Source organism: Megalops cyprinoides, chromosome 9, assembly GCF_013368585.1.
Source record: "Megalops cyprinoides isolate fMegCyp1 chromosome 9, fMegCyp1.pri, whole genome shotgun sequence".
Taxonomy (NCBI): domain Eukaryota; kingdom Metazoa; phylum Chordata; class Actinopteri; order Elopiformes; family Megalopidae; genus Megalops; species Megalops cyprinoides.
Genome location: NC_050591.1, coordinates 34,194,663 through 34,218,918, shown reverse-complemented (window position 1 = coordinate 34,218,918; position 24,256 = coordinate 34,194,663). Strand labels below are relative to the sequence as shown.

The following is a 24,256-nucleotide window of genomic DNA, read 5'->3' as shown; positions in this document are numbered from 1 at the left end:
GCGGTATGGGTAAAGCACTGATTGAACTCATACAGGTCTGTCTGTACCAGATCGAGGACCCCTGCTTTGAGACAGAATAGTTATTTTATGCAGCGAGGTGACTGCCCCAGAGGAACCGCTGTTTCGGAAAGAACAGGACATTCTCCACCATCCCCAGCCCGCCATGCCAGCCATAAGCAAAGTGTTGTTTTCTAAACTGCATCCTATTTTCTCAGCTATTTTCATCTCCTTCAATGGCTGCCAATTAGGTCCAATTTGCCACCCACACTTACTTAATTGTGTACATTTATTCCATTGTGCTTGGTTCCATCATTTCATTTGGCTCAATGATCTGAAATTACTCTCGTAAGAATAAGAGTTAAGAAGAACCTCTTTCACAGGAGCTGGAAGGATGGAAGGAATCAATCAGTAGACCACGCCCCTCGATCAAATTTCCCATTGTATTGGACTGGCTGATTGCCCTGAGAGTCAGGAGTGATGTTGTGGTACTGGACAGGTGTAGGATCGAAGGGGTACCTCAGGGCCATGCTATCAGCAGCAGGGGTATAGAGGATGGTCCAGGTGAGGCAGCTGAGGGAACGCTGATACCCGGGACATTGTGGTCACTTTGCAGCAGGTGCCAGGAGCCAGAGCAACAAAGGGTCCTCGACCCTGGCAGTCACACATCTGCAGGACACAAATGACAATCAAGACTAGTCATAGCAGTGGTAGTAACAGTGCTGCTACTAGCAGCAGTTGTAGTTGTTGACATCAGAACAGTACTGATAGGTTTGAATGGGTGAGGAGCATCCTCTCCATGGCAAGCTGAGTTTACTGTCTGGACAATGTTTTCATGTGCCATGGAACGAAAGCAGCAGGGGGCCCTTTATAATCTCTTAAATAACATGTAGTCTGTCTTCTGATATTGCTGTCTTTGTATCTGCCACTGTGTGGCTGACCAGCATACTGCTGTTTCCTCCTTAGACTTAATTCCAAGACTCCTTAGTCTTAATTCCAGCATTAAACCTTAAGTTAGGAATACACCACCCTCTTAGTAGAGGAACTAGAAAAAGGAGAAAAAAGGAATTAGCCACACTCATCGTTATACAGCTAATATCCAGGCATTACACTGAGTACTCTTTTTTCTTTCATTTTTTGTCATAGCTGAACGTGGAGATAGAGCTCAAGACGCATCAGGCTCTGGCTCTCCATATCACTCCATATCATTGTCATATTTAACCCTTTTTAGTTCCTGGCCTAAGGCACCAGGACTCACGGTAAACCCCCAATAAATGAGGACTTTGCTAACATGTGCAGGAAAAAGGAATGAGGGATCTTATTTACAGCGAGGACAAAAAAAGCACAGTTACACAAAAAAAAGCTTCTCTTAGGCAGAGACTGGTGTCTGACAAACACACAAAAACCTTCTGAACTTGCTGAAAACTCAGAAATGCAATATGCCACACAGCTCCCTTTAATCTGCCATCACAGGCTGTGTGAATACTCTGGAATGCTGGGGTCCTTCTCTTTGCAATGTGGCTCCAATTCCAATCAGACGCTCACAACGCAACACCGAGCCCGTGTCAGACTGAGAGCGTGTCACAGCCACATAGAATTAATTACATAATTATGTCTTAATTTTAGACATGTGGCCCGTTGGATGAGAGCTCATTCCTTCGCAAGGCACTTACGTAACCTTGTTCAACACTTTCGCTAATTACAGCTCTGAAAATATCACCCTGCGATCAGCCCGTACTCATTAGAATTCCTCTGCCATGACAAACATATCTCTGTCCATCACGTTCCTGCCTTAAACACCTTGGAAAAAAAAAATAAAACAACTTAATTCAAGGAGCAAAAAGGGAACATTGATCAGTCTTCTGTGGTATTCATGCGCTGTTAACTTTTCAACATACACAGGCCCTTCCAGAATGGGTTGTTTATAAAGAGAGCCAGCAGTACTATAGCAATAAGAGAAGTGTGACTGTGACTCCCTCAGCAGACAGCTGTTGTGTTTAAAGTGTATGTGACACTTTTAGAATGCTCCTGCCATTGTGCACTGTGTGTCAGAATGTGTCCTGAGGGGTTATCAGCGAGATGTGGAAAAGGTCAGAGCTGACAAATGTCATAGAGATGTGTCCATTCCTTTTCGGGTCACGCTGCGGAGACAGGTGTGAAGACACCTCTTGATGTGACCAATTAGCTCTCTGTCACCTGTCTTGCCAGCCCTCTTTGTGCCTTGTGACAATGTCACCTGTGTCTGTCTCCCTCTCTGATGGTGCTGGTGGAAGCTATTTCTGTGCCACTGGTTGTTTGGGATTTTTGGACATTCTTATTTTTTTACATCATTCTTATATTTTTTTTAATGTTGTGAAAAATTACAGTTAGCCTGACTTTTCACAATCATGGTAACTCTCTTGCCTGTACTGTGTGTGTGTGTGTGTGTGTGTGTGTGTGTGTGTGTGTGTGCGTGTGTGTGGTTGCATGTATGAGCGTGTGCATTTTGGAGCACCTCGCCCTTGATGAATCAGAATAACAGAAATTCACCTCTCTCTCCACACACGTCCTGATATTCATGAAGCCTTTGAGAGACGCCAGATGCATCTCCCACAAATGATGGCGATTACCATAGCTCTTGTGCAGCACAGCAGAGAGTCGGCTTTATTGTCTTGGGCTTCAAACATCGTCACCGCAGACACGGGAGGGCTTTAATGCTCCGTCCTCCAAAAGACGGGGAACGACACGCGATCCCTGTTTACCATCACGGCCGTCCAAAACACAGGCCGGCTTTAATGAGGGGAGGCAAGCTCACCCCTCGCCTCTTGCTTCCACAGACTTCTTTTTGCATGGATGTTTCTGTAAGGCCAAATGCTGAGTCATTTTCAGCGAACCGAACAGAGCGAAAGGCTGCTTTGAACGAGCGGCCTATGCAGACGGCTGCAGCAGAGCGCTGAATTTTTTGTTATGTAAAACTCAAGGCCTCCGGTCTGTTTCCCAGGCAGAGGAGCGCTGGAGATCCAGCCCAGTAGCAGCAAGACTGCATGTGAGCAGCCTGGGTCATGCTTGCAGCCAGCAGAGGCCTGTTTGGCTTTCTGTTAAGTTCATCTGACAGTAACGAATCAGTTTCTAAGTCTAGCGTGTCAAATGTCATACAGGTCTGTTACTGTGTCGTCCACAGAGGTACCACCAAACAATACTCTTCACTCATTAGTTTGAGTCAACCATCGTCAGTGTTGCAGGAGAGGGGGAAAAAAGAGAAACACAGTTCAATACTGCTCAATACTCCAATCATAAATAAGCCTACACCACTAAGATGCCTCCTTCTTGGATATGTGCATTTTACTCCTATGTTTCCATACCGGAAAACGGCTGTAAATGAGAGCAATGTGATGCTGTATGCTTCTACGACACAGCTGTCAATCTGACGGAACTTATATTGTGTTTTTGTGGTACTGTGTGCTGTGGTTCACATAGGCATCCAGTCACATAGGCGGCGCCACCATACGACATTGGACATGGTACATGCAAAGACAATATAGTGTGGGGCAAGGAGAAGGCAGTGTGGGAAAACTAGACTTAACATACTGCTGCTGCTTCTGCTCCTCAGTTCTCTGCAGTTTGCTGCCGGTGACAAAGGTCTCACAGAATCACTAGGGGGTTCAGCCCAAATGGGAAACAATTAGGGGTGGCCTCGGGCTACGAAAGTTCCGGAACCCCAGAGCGGCGCCAATAACGTGTAATCACAGCAATCTATTCTCACTCACGGCTCTGCTTCCCCTTCACCAGAGTGTCGCAGAGTATAGGAAACATTCAGTGGAACATTGAAAGAACTGTGCGTAACCCCATGGACTGAATGTTCCAGAAATTATACAGGAGAGACTATACATGTAGTCAGATTGGTATCACCTCTGTCATGTAACACATAATAAAGTACTTTTCAGTAATAATGACACAACACCAATGGCCAGTAATGCTATAATTACGGCAAAATCATAACTCACACATATTTACACTTCATATGTGTGCATAAAAACCTCACGCTCCAAGTATGTATTTTTGGCTCGCTGGCTCAAACAGACACGCAAGCAGCTCAAACTGTGATTGAAATTAACCAATCAGAGTAGAGAAAGGGCAGGCAGTGGGAGGCACAGATGAACCAAGCTCACGTTGGGGGAGATGAGGGGGCACATTATTGCCCATTAGCTCTCATTACGAGGAGCTGTAGAAAAACTGAGAAACAACCTCCAGTGTACAGCGTATGAGAAACCACTGCACGGTGTCGTCCTTTGAGACTGGCCCGGATCAGAACACCGAGTACCGAGACGAACGCACCGAGGCGGGCCACGCTACACTGCCAGCCGTGTGTCAGAAACTGCCAGAGAGGTGGCAGCCTTGCGAACTGCCACGAAATATTAGAAGCCATCTGCTCGACAGCGCATATTTTACACTTAATCACCGCTCTGGTACATTTCTGTAGTCTCTGTACCTGCTTTGCCTGAGAGTAATTCACCATCCGTTCGCTACTCTTTCTCTCCAGCCATCCTCCCCCTGACAGCTGACCTTTAACTTCTCTATGCCTGACTTAAAGCCTCTCTGAACACTGTAGTTATGTCTTTTTGAAAGCTGGTCTGAGTTACAGCAGTGATATATTCACCACCCATCAGTGCTTCTTGCCATAATTTTTCCTTGTTCAGTTTTGCCTGTATAGTTCTCTGCTGAATCTATAATTTGTAACAAAGGTACCAATCAGAAGAATGGATAACCATTAGCTGGCTAGAGCTGGTGATCACACCCTGATAACCCTCTGATATGAAATGAATTTCACTATCACAGAAACACAGCACAGAGTCCCAGGCAAGACACACAGGTCAGGGCTATGAGTACAAGCCTTCAGGCATCAGCAACCAATGCTAGAGCTGCATTTGGGGTCAGCAGAGGGACTCTGTCCCAGCGAATCCCTTTGTTTTAATGTTTAGAGGTGTCTGTGTTTGTGTCTTGTTGTGTAGAGAGCACCGTGAGGCGGACAGGATTAATTAGTCTTGTCTGCCTGCTAGTTACCTCATCAGAGTGTCTCTCGTTTCATGCAGACGTCACTGTCACTGCAGCAAAATGTTTGGGACTTAAGTCTGCAGCCTGGGACATTACTCACCCCAACATACGCACTTACACTCACACACACACACACACACTCAGTCACACACACACATACACACACACATACACACACGCACACACACATACACACACGCACACACACATGCACACACACACACACACACACACACACACACTCAGTCACACACACACATACACACAAACATACACACACGCACACACACATGCACACACACACACACACTGAAAAAGCCTGCTTCTGTTTTACGTGTCAGTCACATTAAGCGTTATGTTGATGCTGGACCTCCCACTTCCAGCAGCTAATTCCAGGATATTTCACTACAGCCAGAAGGCATTCAAGACTGCATTCACACATATGAATTTTTTTAGCTCTCTGTATCTTCATTATATTTCTATCTTGAAGGCATATACATATACAGCCATATACATTGATTATGCCTTGACTATAGGTAAATTGTGTCTGTTATATTATGCATTGTGTCCCGCAAGTAATTTAAAGCTGCAAATTACCAATGAAGAGGCCAGTTCCCTAATCGCAACTCTCCACAAGCCCTGTGCTCAGGAGATTGTATATGATGAATTTTATTTTATATCAAGTGTCTTGTTTCTGTTATTCAGGGTATCGTAATGTAGCACATGTATACGAGCTGAACAAATTCATAACATCTGAAATATTTTTCCCATATGGATCCCCACAGACAGAGGCATTGCTAATGCTCTCACTCTAAGTCAACATTTTCTTGTACTGATTATCTGACATGCATGCTCTTATAGACTGAGGAATCTTACCAGGTCTACTGAAGGCCTGAGTAAGTTTTGCTTTAAAGCAGAAAGCTCATTGTTGAACTTTCAAAAAACATGATTCTTCCCTAAAAGCCTATCCACATCTGAGTTCAGATATTCCTACTTGAGCCTCATTTAACAGGGAGTGGAGATTTTTCTTTGATCCTGACTATTCAGTGTAATGTGATAAAATCCCATCAAAGGGGCTTACATCGAAAGGGTTGACTGGCTTTCACTCTTTGCAGGGGAACTCAGGCCATAGGTCAGGAGGTTCAGCCATTCTAATCAAAACACAGAGTGGAAAGGTCACTGATTTAGGCTGATGTAACCTCCACTTACCAAGCACAACTGTTCTCAGATGCTAAAGAGTATTTAAACTGACATGTTAAGCTAAAGCGTCACTTAAAATTGTGTTTATAAAAAAAAGAGAGGGCAGTCTCTGAACAGAAGCAATGTTGAAGCTTTAATGATAAGAATTTTGATAAACACGTATTTTCTTTCTTTGTTTCTTATTCATTTGATCTTGCAATCAAATGCACTCCATAGAGAGAAACTATTGTGATGTCATAATGAGTGATGATAAGTATAGTTAATATGGGGTTAAATGGGCAAAACAGTTTGCTAAAATGTGACTTCATGCATAACCTTCACAGGAAGTCAAGCTTTCCAGGACTGTAGAAAGAGACCTGAGAGGACACTGGCTTCCAACTGTCTCTGTCAACACCTAAACAAGGCTTTTTGACACATTTGAGGGTGTGAAAAGAGATCCCTGCATAGCAGCCAAATAAGGCTTTTAATAACGGCAGGACCCAGAAACAAGGTCTCTGTGGCAGTTTAGAGGGTATCTCAGGCCCTACCATGCACAAAGTGCAGTTACTATATCAAGGATCACTTTCTGAAGGGTGTCAGAGATTCTACTGAGTCTCTTTTTCTCAGAAAGGACACCGCCATCTTCCCCCTGAGCTGAAATTCAACTATACAGCGAATAGATCCTCCTGTCCTGGAAAAATTCTCCAAATGGTAAATGACTTTACCAGGCCTCTGAGAGCCCAGCCGAATGTGTTTTTTCCTTAAGTGTTTCTGATTATTGTAGGGGCACAGCGAAGATAAAGAAATATGTCATAATCAGATACTGTTGCTGCTAAATTTATCATACAAAGGTCTCAAGGCAATGTGACTCAAAGAATGTGACCTCACAGAACTTCAGTTCTCTTTTGTTGGTGTCCTGTGGGTCATGTTCTGGAAAAATCCCTACAAATAACAGGAATTGGCCGGACAAACTGAATACATACAGCAAAAGAAAGAACTTGTGAAATCACCTTCAAATATATTTACCATAAGCCCCTTAAAAACCTCTTAGAGTGGGGATATTTTTTCCAATCCTCGCCCATTTCTCCTCACTCAAAATAACAGCTTAAAACTTCAAACGCATGGGGTTGCACACGCAGGGTGTCTGATATCATTTGAAATATTGCACTTGTGGGATTAATAATACAGACTCAGGCATAATCAAAGTGAGATCTACTCTAAGGTATTGTAGATTATGCAGGAAAACTGTATTTTTACATATTTTTTCCCAAAGGGCCTACATTTAAAGTGCATTTCAGTCAGTTAATGTGAGTCAGTTAATGAGCCTGATAACAAAATGTAGGTATTTCCAAGGTGAGTCATTAAAATGACAGTAAGAACTGCATAAATTCTGGAATATACTTAAGAAAACAGATTGTAAATGGATTTCACTAAAATTAGATGCAACTGGACTCTACTTTGTAGGGTAGAGTTCTCGAAGGTATCATCTTAATACCTTCTGTATATGAATTGAGTTTGTTTCATAACTGTGACCAGTGAGCACTGGTGAATACTTTTGGCCCTCTTCTTATTTGGGACTCTGCATGCATGCTGCCTCAGCTCTCAGTATATACCAGGGCAATTAAGCTTTCTGCTACTGAACAGCTGTGAAAGCCAGTGAAACATTACCATTTTAATTTGCATTTTGCTTTCCATTAGTACTCCTTTAGAAACTTTAGAATGGGACCTCTTTACCTTAGGTAATTGCTCTCAAAACTTTGTAAAATAAACTTTGGAAAAAAAAACCCTAAGCCATGATTCAATTGCAACTGAAAAGAGTCAAAAATGCAGAAAGATCCACCCCACAAGACAATTAGATTAACGAAAATCACCCACAAGACCATTAAACCAACAAGAAATGAGCATCTACTGACATGAGAAGGAGGCTGAGCAAAATAACGAGCACCCTGTATGTAAATTTATTTGACAGTGGTCACAATTTAAATATGAAGACTCAGAACAGTGTTCATATAATGGGAACCCATAAAATGTAATTAAACCCCTCGACTGTGAGTTCTGTACTTCTAAATGCAAGAGTAGATTGTGACAGCAGATGTCTCAGGCAATTCTCATTACTGTAAATCAACACGGCAAAAGTCCTCAATCACTTTCAAAGCTGTGTCAAGCAAGGCAGACGTTTTAAGGCTCCTGTTCCTATAGGATTTATATTATATATTCCCCAGTGAAAGGATCGCGCCACCCCTGTGCAGACACATCATTAGATATTAAGCATCTATTCTATGAGCGACTGCAGGAGACCGGTAATTAGATATAATCTCCCTTGAACGGCAATGCAATTTAAGCCAGCGAAAAGAGAAGTTGACATATGTCAAACTGGTGGTTAACTAAATTTGGCACCTGGTGTCACAGCATGTAACTGGTTATATTATTACGTGGGGATGTGGCAGGTATGCTCGACCATGACTCACTGGCAAAACCAATTAAATGCAGCCTCCTATGGACGGAGCCTCATAGAGGGAACTCAGCATCAGCACCAGGGCAGAAGGTGAAGGGCCTCATAAGACAATGCTGCAATATGGACTTTTGTGTGACTTGACTGAAGATAATATATAAAACCAGGATGGCAGACTCTGGAAACTTAAACAAAAAATTATCTCCCTGCATTGTTGAACCTAAAGCTCCATTATGCAGACTTCTTGAATAGACTTATTTAGGTAGAAACTGAAACCAGAGATATTCAATATATTTTTACCAGGTATTCAGCTCCCATTCCTTCTGTCCTTTGTCTAGAAAGTTCTGGATGATAACAGCAGGTTCTGGTGCTCCTTGTATTCCTGTGCTAGCTATGCACATTCTGTTTAAGGCCATATCCCTTCATACATAGCCAGCAAATCAGAAAACTTACAGCAGACCCTAGATGGCTGGGAGTTCAATCCCTAGCCGAATGTGATGCTACAATTAGAGTGACACTTTAGAGAAACGCTTGCTTTGTAGTGTCTTGCAAATATCTCAGTGTGACTGCTTCCCTGCTCAGCATTCAACATGATAAAACAAACATGCTTTCACAGAAACTCAAACTGTGGTCTGTCTCTGAATTTCTTTCAGTCCATGCTACTGCAATGCTAACAGCTTCATTTCCTCTGAAGCATCAAAGTGTCACTTTACTACGCGGATTATGAATCACATTTTTTTCGTAACTTGGACAGATTTGATTCTCCAAAACAACTCTTATGGCGTTAAGGCAATTTGCTGGAGGAAAAAATCCTGTGGTTTTCAGCAGAGAAAATGAGCTCAGCCGCTATGATCTCCATGGTAACGCACAGCTAAATCTATCCGGTGCTCATAATGGCAGACACACGGCAGGCGGGATGAATCCGCAGCATTATGCCGGGGTCTTCTGCGCATTGATTTATTGATTTCCCAGCCCTGCCGATCACTGCAGCACACAGATACATGGGAGTGATCAGATTGAGGCCTTGCACTCAATCATGAGCTACTCGGAATTGGGAGCACGTACACATACACACACGCGCAGGAGCACGCACACACACATAGACATATGCACAGTCATACACACTCACACACACACACATGCAGGAGCACGCGCACACACACACACACAAGCAGGAGCACGCACACACACACACACAAGCAGGAGCACGCACACACACACACACACACACACACACACACACACAGGAGCACGCACACACACACAGGAGCATGCACACACACACACACACACAGAAGCACGCACACACTCATAGGCACATGCACAGTCATACACACACACACATGCTCACTTCTTTATTAATTCAACCCAGCAATTCGTGAAAAATGAACAATTCATTTTTAAAAACTTTATTACCTCAGTTGCAGTGCCATCTGAATGATAGTATCAAGCAATTAAATAGTCACCTAAATCCAAATCTGTATCATGAACATGTAATGCTGAAATCTGTCTACTATTTTATTACATATTTGAGTGGGTATACTGCATGTATGTGTGTGGGACATACACAGTTTAGCACAATGTTACAACTGCGGTTAATGCGTGGGGAAAAAACTAGAAATGCATCATGAAGCTATCCATAAGAGTCATTTCAGTATGCCAGTGATCTAACCAGATGCACTCTCTCATTTTGATGCAGAGAAATGTGATTAGATACCATTAGAGAATATTTGCTCAGTAGTATAACAATCTACATTATGTAAACCACTGTGTGATACCACTGAGATTAAACCTGGTATTAATGTCAAATCCCAGTATTAATATCAATACCCATTAATGTACCAAGGAAAAGTAAATGCTGTGTGCATTTCTTCATTGGAGTTAAGCACTGTGCCATTGTTACTTTATATCACAGTCGATCATAACATAATGAAGTGAACAAATGAACAGAGAACAGCAATCAAATCACTCAGACGCCAACGATCCAACACCAGTGTGGGGGAGATTGGCTTACTAGTGAGACACATGCTGTAAAGCTGTAAACACACCTATGCCGGCCATGAACTGAACTACAGGAGGGATATCAAATTCATGAACCTGTAAAAAATGTCTGCACTGTATCTATGGAGACGTCCAGTGGCAATGTTCGTAACCTGTGAGGCCACAGACACCGCGGGTTATGAACGCTGTCTATTTTTGGACACCAAATGTGAAACACATGCTGTCTTGATTAAGTTGCGTGGGAGTTTTTCCCCTTCTGTTTCGTGTGCCTCTAGGGATCCAAGATTTACCTTCTCAGAGCATTAAGCAGTACAGGTGGAACAGGGTACTTTGTACCAAAAACGTGTGAACGTAGGTAGCGGCACGCATTATGAAACGTATGCTTTCTCTAATTACCTGCAACACACCAGTGACCGAGCGAATGCCGTGAGGTTTTAGAATAAAACTAAATACATTTAAGAATACTACACTGTTCACAAAACAAATATATAATCATATGGACATATGATCGACCGAATCTATGATATAAACGCTTTAATGTGAAGGCAAAGGGATCTGAAGGGAGTAAGCTCGGTTTTTTTCGGGTCGCTGTCCAAGGTGCTGAATGTGCGTTTTGTCAAGTGCTGAACATATGTGAAATGCTTACCTCGCGCAGTACAATCGGCATTCGCGGAATCACGGTACTGCACTCTGACTCAGCTGCTTTGACATTAATTCATCTTACCTTTCTACATAAAATAAGAATAAAAACACATTTCCTCCATAGCAACCTAGAGGACCATCGATACGCAAACAAAAACTAAAGAACAGAAATCAGCGCTGCTCTGACAGGACCACTTCGCGTGCGTGTGTCGATTAATAAATATTTAAATCAGTATATTTCGTCTCCTGAAAACGACTGTAGTTACAGCGATCTGCGTGTCATTGTTCAATCTGTTGCTACTGCTGCGTTCCCCAGCGTTTCTCTCAGCCACAGAGGTGAGCAAGTTGGTCGAGTGTGAGACTGCATTTCTGTGGGGAAAAAAGGAAATCCGTTTCGTTTAAGGCTCCCGTCCCCCTTTTTGCTGTTTTATATTGTCTTACGTAACCACATGAAACGCGTGATCTAAACAGCTGTCTGTAAAGTATGTATGTGCTTCTTTAACACAGATTTCCGAAGTAAAATAGCTGTCTGATGCAAAATACCTCATACCATAGGAAAGATGGATCAACGTAGGTTGTATCAGGATTAGTATTCCCGGGTTTATAGCGAAATCATACTTCAGTAACGCGCATTATTAAACCGCGTTAACATCAGAGCTGCACAATCAGACGCGTACTTTTTGTAATACTACGTGGAGCATCGTCAGAAATATAAGTACTAAATATGCACTTATTTAGCAGCCGACAGTGGACTGTCGATTACTTAAACTGTCTCCAAAAGCCCATTTTCACGGCCCTAGTATGAGCTCAACAGGCTTGCCCGGTGATGACCTCGGTTCACTGACCGCGCCTTTCTCGCTGTAGACAGGGCTATGAAATCTCATGGAGTTCATGGAACTGTGGCAGTTTTCTGGGCTTTTCCCTCCATACCTTCCGCTTTGTCATCAGACACCAGATACCCCGAGCTGCACTCACTCACTCATACACACACACACACGGTGATTTTGAACTAGAGCTTTCCAGGTCGCCATGGAGATGGAGCTCTTTTGTATCTATAGCCAATATGCATCACTTAATTACCAAAAACCTCTCCGCGACGACAATAACATCAGTCTTAAATGTAATGAAGATTGCTGAGTGCCTGGAATTATCCTAAATATAACAACTGTATGAATAATGACCCGTCCAGAAGATGTTCCCTTGATTGGCCTACGACACATTATGTTGGATATTATGCCTATTGTTACAGTAATGTATTATATAATTGCCTACTCTGAGTAAATCAAACTAAACAGCTCCGTTTCGCACCTTGCATAAGACCCAAGAGCAATATCGTGACAGCTCTTTCAACTTATTCTAAAAAAGGGCACATTCAACCCCCAAAACAATTTTGTCATGCCGAAGTAGTCTACTGTTGAATATGTAGAGAAACACCTGGTAGCTGTGTATGTTCAGTACATATACAGACATTTACATGTAGCCATAACACTAGGGACGAAGTCTACACGTTAATGGACCCACTAATCGTCCAAAGCAAATGACCGTTATAGTTTAATAACAAACTGTTAACGCTTCTGATGCCTCCGTGGACCTTCATGTTCTCATTTCACGTTTATTAAATCCAAAAAGTAATTTGATCGGCTTGTGACCATCTCAACCATTTAAGGGAACTGAGAATATACCCCATGTTTAATAAAATTAGACTATGCAAGACTGTTATGCAACTGACTCCTCCACTATATACTAATTTGATATACTCTTTATTAATTATTGATATTCCTGAGAAGGAATACACAGGATCAAGAACGATGTCCGAAGAGGGAGCAAAGAAAGACATCAAATGAGATGTTTTACCTACCTATTTCATGGCACACTGTTTTCATTCATACATGGTCCTGTGTCTTAGATTTGCACCGGGGCTTGCGACTGTGGATGCTTCGAATAAAGGAATTAATGCAAATTGCGATTAATTCAAACTCTATTCACATCTCATGGAAAAAAAAATCTTCTGACATTCTGCATTCCTGTTGAACTAGAGAAGCTCCTAAATTTTCTTAGTAATTATTAGAAAAGAGAGAACACGAAGAAAGACGCGCTTTGAAATACTCCTTCAGATCGCAACGACCGTGTTTTAGAGTGACCGCAAAACAGAAACGGAAAATGGAAAGAAAAATCGCTTCCGCGAAAGAGAAGTCAAGGATCACATTAGGAAACATCGTGAAATCCATGATTTTAAAGACTAATCGTCAGCAGAATCCAAAAGAAAGCTCTCTGCCTAGCGCTGATGGATGAATACAACGACAAATGGGACTGCATGGTGGAAAGGAAAAACGTCTCTGTCTTGCCAGGATTTAGTGAATTCTCTCTCTCTCTCTCTCTCTCTCTCTCTCTCTCTCTCTCGTGGTGTGGGCATAGGGGCCTGGGGGGTTGGGGTTGTGTGTGTATGAGTTAGTGCGCGCGCGCGTCACACACATTCAAAGTAATTTGGCGTAATGTAAACATTATATCTGCAAAAAGAAAACATGTATAGGAAGATTCATGGGTAATACGTATGATAACGTGAACAGCGATGAATATTATGTATTTTATGGGCCATACAACAACATGATAATACTCCTCAGCCAATTTAAACAGTTGTGAACTGGCTGTCATTTTCTCTCATCCACTCTTTCTGGAACGTGCTCTTCAAGCGTAGTACTTTGAATCCACAGTGCTGCCTGCTGTCTACTGCAGTTGTATAACTGATTTATACACTCAACCCAGGGTTAAAACAATAACACACTAGCATTTTTAGAAAGGCTGTTACTCTTGAAGGCGTAGATTGTGATGCTGATTTGGAAAAATTACAGCACCTACACAGAGGTGAGAAGCGTTTGTGTAAACGGAGATAATGATATAATGATTCCATTGCGGAAATAAACTTGTTCTCAGCAGGTGTACAGACCACGAATGTTGAAAGCAGGCTCATTCTGGCAAATCGCATATCCCATTATATTTTTAATTAGAAATGCAGGCACTGGCTGGCAACAACCCGATCACTCCGTTTCGACAGCATGAGGGCAGCCCAAGGACTCAATTTTTTGGCTTTGCCCATGAAGGAAAAGGGCTACGAATTCTATTTGAAGAATTGTATGTCTTCCAGTAAAAATAGATTTACGTTCTTTCAACACAGCTTCACGGTTGTGCAGGCGAGCCTGAAACCGACACTTCTTCTTGACTGCCTGTGACGCTCTCGTGTCGCCGCGCATCGCTAATAATTGTGCGGACTGCATGCGTGGTCACAGCGTGACGCAGGTGACCCCGTGTCCTTTCATTTGGGAAACATGTTGGAAACAGCACTGACTAAGCGACTCCTCTCCGAAGGGCATTACGGAGCGCCTTGAAAGACCCAAGGGCCGCGCTAGGCGCTGTCGACAGAAAGCTGAACAGTGGTGCGTTCCCCTTGTCATGTTTCATGTAACAGAACTTGGCGATGATGCGTGCGGGATCTTTAGATTTTTTTCTCTCTACTCTATCTGAGATGTGATCAATTTAGTGAAAATTACACAAGAGCAGTTGGTGGGAGGCTGATATATATATGCTTCCTATATATAACATATATATAAGAGGCAACTGGCTTTATGCTGGAAACTACAATACTTTATGTAAACATATAACATATATGAATCAACCATTATTGACCTACAGGTTTTTTTAAACATAATTTTATACATTTGATTTGATTTCACAGACCTTGAGTTCGGTAGCAAATTTACAATGCAATGTGAAGTGTTTCCTTGAAAATACTTTCCAAGGGTGGCTTGGGAACTTACATCATGGAGCTAGCATACTAACTGTCATGCTGCCTTACACATATAGTGTCATGGAGTAATCCAACATTACCAAGTCAGTGTCATACACTGGTGGATCGCCTGTCTTATTTTTGTCTAAGCAGAACTGGATGTAAGAATGTTAAAGCACAGTTAAAATTCTATAAGAGGTGATGTCATAGGTTCTGGAATGTGGCCTGGCTGCAGTGTGTGGTCTTGGTGTTGATGGTTGAGTTTGAGAGTAGCAGTATAGATCTGATTTGCGGGAAAAGATTACAATCTATTGAATTAAAAGGAAAGCAGCACCAATTTTACTGTTTTTTTTACTCTTTCTCTGAAAGTGATTGAGAGACCTTGCAGTGCTTAACGATTTATCTTTCCCTTCATTGCAAGAGCAGCTTGAGGGAGGCAAGACAGAAAATTTCAACAAGTATTCAGCTCAGCTCAATTCAATTCAGGTGAGCGCTCCACATTAAGCATCCAGTTATACTGTAAAAGGAGTTTTCCACCCACATAAAATACTGTCCTTGTAATTCCATTATGATCAGATATAATTCTCCTTTGTACGACTGGGGAAGCCGTTATAGCTGTATGTGGAGGTTATGAATCTATTCAACAGTCACAGGTGAGTCACACAGAGAGGCTGTAATGTCATCAGGAGTGGATGTCTGGGGAGGAATTTAATATCTGGGCAATTGCCTGGCTTGGAAGTCCAGAAACACAATGTCATCTCCTCACTGTTACACTGATGAAGTAAGTAAGATGGATGCTGAAAGTATTTCTCGGATTGTGACTGATTGTAGGTACCCATATACTTTAATTTACCATGGTCATTGAAAATGGAAGATAAATTTATGTTTGGTGCTATTTTTTGTGAAATATGCTCTTGTAATGTTAGTGCAACTGCTCCCGTTTGTGCTGGACAAAAGAAAAACAATCATGTTGCTGGCCATGAGACATCACTGTATGGAGGAATCAACTGTGGTGCCTGTTTGGTACAAGTGTTACTAATGTAGTAGATATCCCTTTTGATATTGCTACATGTTAAACCAAGTTAAGCTTTTTATAAAACCAAACCAAAATGTCATGCAACATCTTGTGCAACACTAGATAATACAGTACAAAGATCGCGATACAAAACACCCATAGATCACGCTGATGAAGCTTAACTGTGAGCTTCTCGTGGTTTTATTGATCATTTTTCAGTCTCTGAGGCCTGTTTACAGCCCCCATGATAGAATGCATTACTGCCACGTTAAAATGCAGCCGGGATTTCAGACCTTGGCAGATCAGTGGAGTTTTCCTCTCTGTAGGAGCTCGGTCTGAGGCCCTGTTTGATGGGTGTGTCCGGGGTGAGGAGCAGAACAGGGCAGCGGTGTGGCACAGCGCTAACAAGCAGAACTGGCAACCCAAACACTGTCGGTTTGAAATCCAGAAGGGCCACTGCTGCCACTGCTGAACCCTCGGGCGAGGTACTTAACCCAGATTGCCTCCATAAATATCCAGCTCCATAAATGGACAATGTGTAAGCAATGTAAGTCTAGCTAAGAGTGTGTGCTAAGCGAGCATAATGTGATGTGATGTAATGTAATGTAATGTAATGTAACATGATGTAATGTAATGAACAGCACAGGGGAACTAACATGCAGATCATCACGGGAATCCACAGGCTAAATTCTGAAATAACCACCATCTACTCTTTGAGGGGCGTGGAACATGACTGATCCATTTTGACTGAACCGCAAAGCTGCAGTTTAATTAAACATGAGAGTTTTGGATTAAACTGAAAGTAACTTATTTATATATTTCGCTTTTCTTTAACCGGGAAGGTCAGTTGAGAGAAGCTCTCATTTGCAATTATGTGCTGGACAAAAGGCAAAAAAGCACAGCTGTACAGTCACACAGGAAGTACAGAAAACAGATACAAACAAATACAGACAAGCTGATGCACAGAACACTTTACCTTGTACACCCTACACACTACACTCCACACATGAGCCACGCTAAAGCAGGTCAAGAAGAACAGGAGTCTGACAGGAATTTCATGTCTGCTCTTCTGTGGTTTGTTCCCGTGTCTAACTGCAGCAGACTGGAATGAATTGCACCAAAATACCATGTGGACTTTGCAAACTCTTAATTGAAAATAGCTGGCTGATTTCAAGGTGTAATTACAAGCGGAAGATTCTCCAGGCAGGGGGGGAATAAGAACTTAGAAGTGATTTTTAGGTAAACAAGAGCCAATGCGTCTGGTGTTTTGCAAGTGAAGCCAGCTAGTGAATGGGAGAGTAGAGTGTGCAGCGGTGAATACTGCAAGCAGCGCCAGTTACAATCTGACCACAGAAGGCCATAAAGCATCACACATCTCCAGAGCACCCTTAGAGCCAGATCTGTAAATGATTTCACCATAGCTGAGAGCAGGGAGAATACATACATCACAACAATGGGGAGAACTCATACATCACACACATGGACGCACACTCACACACACACACACACACACACACACATTTTATACACGTACCTGTAATCCCTACAACCTCCACCACCTTTACATAGTTTTGGCTTACAAGGCGATGCACTGAAGTGGAGTTTAAGAAACTTGTCTTAATGGATCTGTGATTATCTGCGGTCCATCTATGTAAAAATTTAAATCTCTCTGCTAGTGACGAGAAAGGTAAAACCATTATTTGTGGGAAAGGCAACCGTCCCCGATTTGTTGTGCTTGATGAAATCAGTATGGATCCTGTTTGTGGCCTGTTTCTCTCAATTAGAAATCCATTTTTAGGAGCTGAGCAGGGCTGTTATGGAAATTGATGGCAGTGGAGGCAAGCCATCAATTCAGAAATCACAGGAAGAAGCTTTTTTTTTTTCATTGCAATAATTTCCACAGAAATGACTGCCCATGTTTACATAATCATCTCTCCTTACATATATCACCCAAAGATGCTCCGCAAAACAGACAGAAATATTACTGCACAGGGGAATTATGCTTGCTCTCAAGATTATCAAACAGAAATAATTTTGGAGATATATATGTTAAATTATCATTTTTTAACTTCTATGACATCTGACTACAGCCTTGCTCTTGGGAGATGACCCCCAAAGCAGAGTGATTTTTCAATGACAAAAAGGAATCATTTTCAAAACTATCTTGTGTGACGTAATTATTGTCAATGGGAATGACTTCTTGGGAAGCAATTGCGCTTCTCACAAGAACGACTTGATTTGAAATGATTTTGCACAAATGTGAATGTGAGTCGCCTTTACTACAGAAGCAGAGTGTAATGAGTTTTGCCTTGAGGGGATAAGGGAATCTCTGCGTGCAAAGTAGATCAAATCCAAGAAGCACACATGTACATGCACACATGTTCGCGCACACACACGCACACACACACACACACACACACATGCATGCGTGTGCACTCACACTTACACACACACGCACATATACACACACGCGCAGACACACACAGACACTCAAACGTTAATTTTTACACATCTCTGCGCTCACACTTCCAGCAGCCCGTTGGCATACACTGGAAAATGTGTGGTCCCCGCTAAGCTCGTGCTAAGCTGGCCTCTCTTGTTTGCCGAGGGAACAAGCTGTACAAAGTCATCCCTCAAGCTCATTCAAGCACATTAAGATTGTACTAACGAAGCCGGGGGTAGGGGAGAGCAGAGAGCCGTGATTCACGCCGAGAAATATGACAGGAGCCGAGGAGGGGCCCCTCACCCATACGCATGGCTCTTCAGAGCCAGGGAAACCACCAATCGGCAACCGCGGAGTTAATAATTCACTCAAACCCAGGAGTGAGCACATTCCATCTTTTTCTTTTTCTTTTTTTCTTGAATGGACATTGAGGCTCTGAGGAGACTGACAGACAGGAACAGGAAGTCAGTCAGTGGAGGCCAGGTCAGCTACCTTTACCTTTAGTTTCTCTAAACCAGAGTGACGGAGAAAACAAGCTTGCAAAAGTACAGCTAATAAAAATAATTAATAATAATAAAAACAAGGCTAGTGGTACAAACAGAACAAGATATACCACATCTACGCATGGGCCAACCCACCACACACCGCTGGGATAAGTTTGTGCCATTGTAAACACCAAAGTGCTGGCATAAATTTCAAAAAGAACAATAACACCTTACAGTGGCAAACAAGAAAGTAAAAGTTTAAGTTATGATAAACTGAGGGAGCCAAGATGCAGTCTGATGAGATATGTTAGTGGGTGGGGGGGTGGTAGGTCCTCACCAGGTCCTGAACCAGACTGCATGCTGGGGGGGGCACTAGTCAAAGTGTGTGATCAGAGGGTGGAACGGATCAGAGCCAGCTCCAGTGCCACCTGCTGAGGCCTACCTGCTGGCTGGCCTCTGTTTCCTGGACCAGAATCAGACAGGCTCTTTCTCTGCCTCACGCAAGGCTGTAACCGCAGGCAGGCAACCGTAAAACAACCAGAGTGTGTTTGTGCTACCAGGTTAACAATGTGTTCACTTTCTCTCTCTTATAGCCGGAGACAGAGGCTACAGTGAGAGCCTGTATGTTCTTTGATAGAGTGTTTAGGAAGACAGCACGGCTGTAGCAACACCATAGCAAAAACAGTGGCATGACTACGGCAGGCAGTGTAGCATAGTGGTTAAGGATCAGGACTTGTAACCGAAAGGTTGCTGGTTCAATTGACTGCTGGGCCACTGCTGCTGTACCCTTAGGCATGGTACTTAAGGTAATTACCTCAGTAAATATCCAGCTGTATAAATGAATAACATTTGGAAAACTGTAACTGATGTAAGTTGCTCTGGATAAGCATGTTTGCTAAATGCCACTAATGTAATGTAGTGACCACTGTACAGAAAACTCAGGTCCCTTGCAAGATGTGTTCCTCTAGATCTTATTTTTTCCTGGGGGTGGGGGATGTGGGGAATGTCACCAGCAGTGGTGGTCGCATATACAAAATGAGCACACATACACGGGTATAGTGATTAAATTGGCATTTATTGGCATTGTATATACTGTTAACAAACAGTAGCAAACTGTTTAGCAAAGATTGTGAATATGCAATCTTTGCTATGGACAGTTTTTAATCCTTCCTGTTTTTATTCATAAATGTGTATGAATGTGTTGATTAAGGGCCCTATGCATCTTCATTTTCAAAACTCATGATAAGAACTGTTTGTCAACCTGTTCACCTCCAAACAGTCAAAAGCATGAGAATGCCTGTGTCTAGTGGGTAAGGCATTGGATAATTGGGAAATTGGTTAGTTGAAAAGCCACTCCCACCAAGTGTTAAAAGGTGGGTTAGGAGGAGGGGTCAGGAAAGGAAGCAAAGACAGAACTGGGGAGGGTTTATGGTTTTTACTTTGCTTTTTAAAAAAATGCATTAGTCCTTGTTTTTGCCATATTGCCCTTTTGTTTTCTTATCTTACTGGTTTTGCCCTTTATTTATTGTTCATTTTGTGTTTTTTTGTACATATCCATTCCTGATTTTTATTTTTTTAATGCAATACCTTCTTATGGGAGAGGTTTTGGCCAGCTTCACACAAACAATTCCTTCAAAATCAGCGAGTGCCATGTCTGGGGTTAGAGGCTGGATCTGTGAGAGAGGACTGGGTCAATACCTGGGACTATAAAACAGTGAGGTGTCTTTGCACTCCAGCGAGATCAGAGAAGTAAAAAGGTGAACAGTCTGGGTAAACGTGTTTATTAAGTACAACACATTCTCTGGAGCCACATGTTCACATGGGCTTTGAGTGAAATGGCACTGGGGGCAAGGTACATCCAAGCTCTGCTTTTCTCCACATCTCCCTCTCACAGAGCTGCAAAAAGGGGCCTTATTGCTCTGAGAGAGGCAGTCATCTGCCAGGCCCATGCCATCACCGTGTGCTGTTTAATCACCAGCCTTAACCTCAGTGATTATTTCAGGCCTTCCACCCACATGCTCGGCGCAGGCAGACAGAGAGGCAGGGTTCCACCCACCTGGGCCAGCGTACCTCTTGTCTCAGGGTAGATGAAGAGCTGCGGCCCCCTCTCAGAGGACCCATTAATCGCGGTGCGTCGGGCTTGGCGGCTTCAGGATCGACTACAGAAAACGTTTCACCAAAGTCGATGGATAAACAATTGCTCTCTTTTTCATCATGGTGCAGCTGTTTCCCAAAGCCATCTGGGTACCCTGGAGCTGACAGGAACCTAGTGGAGGGATAATGATTTGAAATTTAATTATCTGCAACTGCATTATTTTTTTTGTTTTGTTTGGACACTGATAGTTGTAGGAAAGGGCTAAAATAATCACGAGCACTGGAACAGCAAGGAAAGTAACGTATAGGGAAATATCTAAGAAAGACCCTTGTCTAGTGACTGTCCTGGTGGAAACTCTGGCAAATATTAGAGCATGCTGAAAATCAAAATGTAAGATTAATGTAGAGAAGGAAAGATGGTATGCAAAAAAGATACTAGGACAAAGAAAAATTCCCATACCTGTCTACCTTACCCACCTTTAACACAAAATGCATACCAAGCCTAGTGTTCCATACAATAAATGTCCTGCTATAAAGTATAAATATATTTAATATATCCGACAAAACAATTACAGAATGCCTAAGATTATCTGAAGTATTCACATTAGATTAGTTAGTTGCTGTTATTGGAGTTGCCAGTTATAGTCCACAAATATAATTGTCTAATTCCTTGACATACCCTATCAAATGCTTTATGTGCATGTAAACATATATAATTCCTCAAGCTAAGAGGATCAGCCCTGATTCAGCCACACCTAGCTGGATCGGGGGGTCTGTGTTGCGTTTCCACCCCCTCCAGGTCCAACCTCAGCTCATGCCATCAGCAGCCTCTCTCCGCCCATGCTTTGATATGGGTGAAAGTGGGTTTGTTATGGCCGACAGTGGATTTGATATGGCCAATTGTGGGTTTGCTATGGCTGATAGTGGGTTTGACGTGGGCGACAGTGGGTTCAGTGGAAACAGGCTTGTGTTGTCAAGTAGTGAAGTGACATTTACATTTATTCATACATTTATTCATTTGGCAGATGCTTTTGTCCAAAGTGACGTATAAGTGAGGTAGAGTACAACACAAGGAAAAAACCATAAGGAGTCAGCAATATTAGAAGCGCTACACGTCCAGGTTTCAATGGTTGGCCAAGCAATGAATGAGGAACCAGGATGTGTTCATTTCCACACTCCTCCTGTGAATTTACATGGCGAGCTGTCATTGCCCCCAAGCAACCAGCGGACCTGCAGTGGGTGATGACATATCCGGTCAAGCAGACTCTGGAAGCAGGAGTTATGGCTCAATAAACCGAATTACTGCCGCACAAGCTGTGTCCTATTATCTCGGCATAACGACACACTTTGCAGCAAATGTCAGCATAGAATAGCGCTTTTGGTTTTCTCTTATTAATATAACAAATGTAACAATATGAGGGGATAGGTTAAGAAAACGCACTCAATGGCTGCTATTTTTATTATTTCAGAGACATATTATAATTGATGACCTTTCCGCAACTGCACCAGAATGCAGTGTTCTTATTAACTGGCTGCATTTGCATATTTGGAGCTGCCAATTTTAACAGCTCTTCATTCAGCTGTGCTGCTGCAGGGTCTGGTGATGGATGTGGTTAAATGCGCATGGCCTGCCTACATTATCACTCACTGAAGCAGTGATGTAGTTAATTATCTGTCTACCTACCTGTGGTTTAAACACTTGATCCCCCCCCCCCCCCCCCCCAAAAAAAAAAAGACCACTGAATACTAATTACATATGGTTTCATTGCTCATTGAAACTTAACTGACTTCACTGTAATTTGAATGTGGTGGGTGTAATCACTGATGACAAGACGGCATTCAAAAGTGTTTGCAAAGTGACGCCTGTTTCATCTCCTGCGGTTTCCATTTTTTCTCTCTGTGCCGATGCTTTTCCCCCTTTACACACCAAATGCAAGCAGTGCAATGCAATGCATAAAGCAACCAAATGCAAGCAGATATTTGAGACTGGTTGCTGCACTCTCGTTCACTCTCAATCAGAAATGTTTTTATAAATGTCAGTAATGACATACATGCTCTTAAAAATAAAGTTAAACGTGGCCACACTCCTAAGTACATGTGGTATCAGCAAGACATGAGGGGATGTTAGTGTTGTTAATGTAAAACATTCTCACTTGTTCTCCCTAACCAGACCTCTAAAATAAAACTAAATCCAAGGCTTAATTATTTCTTTTTGCCCAACAGACATTGTACAAGTTATATGTTGGGCAAATTGAATTAAATATGCTTCAAATCATTCTGAATTATTATTCCATTAGTGATTTGCAAGGCCCTGAGCCCTGTTAATAATCCCAAAGTTTGATTCTAAAATACTCAGACTGTTTTTGGGAGCTTGCCCACAGTTCATTTTCCCATCTTATTAACTTCTGGTCAAACATCAGTATAATTTCATTATGGTACTTCAGTTAAATTTAGAAAGTGGTGTCTTCAACAGAATACGAGTGACCCAGGCTTCAGAATGTAGCACAGTAATAATTCTATTGAAGGATATGATTTATTGCTGTGAGTGCATGCAACATTTGGAAACAGTTTTTTTTTCAAACAAACTCCAAATCAGTTCACTTTCATTAGTATGCCAAACAAACCACCATTTTAATGTCCTGAAATTCTGATTCTAAAAATATATGTAATTTCCCTTAGCATTTAGATATATCTTCGGAGAACCTGACACCATTTTTCCAATGTGAAATTGCTGGTGTTGTGTATCGATCCCCATCACTGTTTGGGCTGAGGAATCTAATCTTTCTCTCAGTTCCTCTACCCAGGACAAATAGTCATTTCCAGCTTAATACACATCTAATGAAAATGCCGCTGGCCTCAGGCTGGGAGCAGCGGATTGCCAGTGCACTGGGGATAATGGTAAAAATCCCCCCCCCCCACCCCAAGCTGAGAGAAATAAAGCAATTCGGTGCAGCTGCAGGTGTCCGATGTACAGTGTGAGGTCATGCAGTGCTGCTATGTGCTACAGCATGTGTCTCTCCACCAGGCTAGAATACCACCATGTCTGAGGCCTGCAGGAGGAAGATGCTGCGGACATTATTGGGTACATTGAAGTACTGAGGGACAGCGGTCCTCTGTATGCTAAGAAATTACTGGG

At 42.5% G+C, this 24,256-nt stretch overlaps 1 protein-coding gene across 2 annotated transcripts in view; it reads right to left on the bottom strand.

Annotated features, from left to right (window-relative positions):
* LOC118783205 (G protein-activated inward rectifier potassium channel 2-like) overlaps nucleotides 1-13,547 on the bottom strand; it is a 32,763-nt gene extending 19,216 nt beyond the window's left edge. Inside the window, exons 1-2 of one of the 2 annotated variants that reach the window (XM_036536957.1) lie at nucleotides 13,161-13,547; nucleotides 517-666 (exon numbers count right to left, since the gene is read on the bottom strand). The gene's annotated coding sequence lies outside the window, so the exon portion shown is untranslated. The remainder of the gene's footprint in view (nucleotides 1-516; nucleotides 667-13,160) is intronic. The other variant, XM_036536958.1, reaches the window with a different exon arrangement.
* Nucleotides 13,548-24,256: the final 10,709 nt, after the last annotated feature.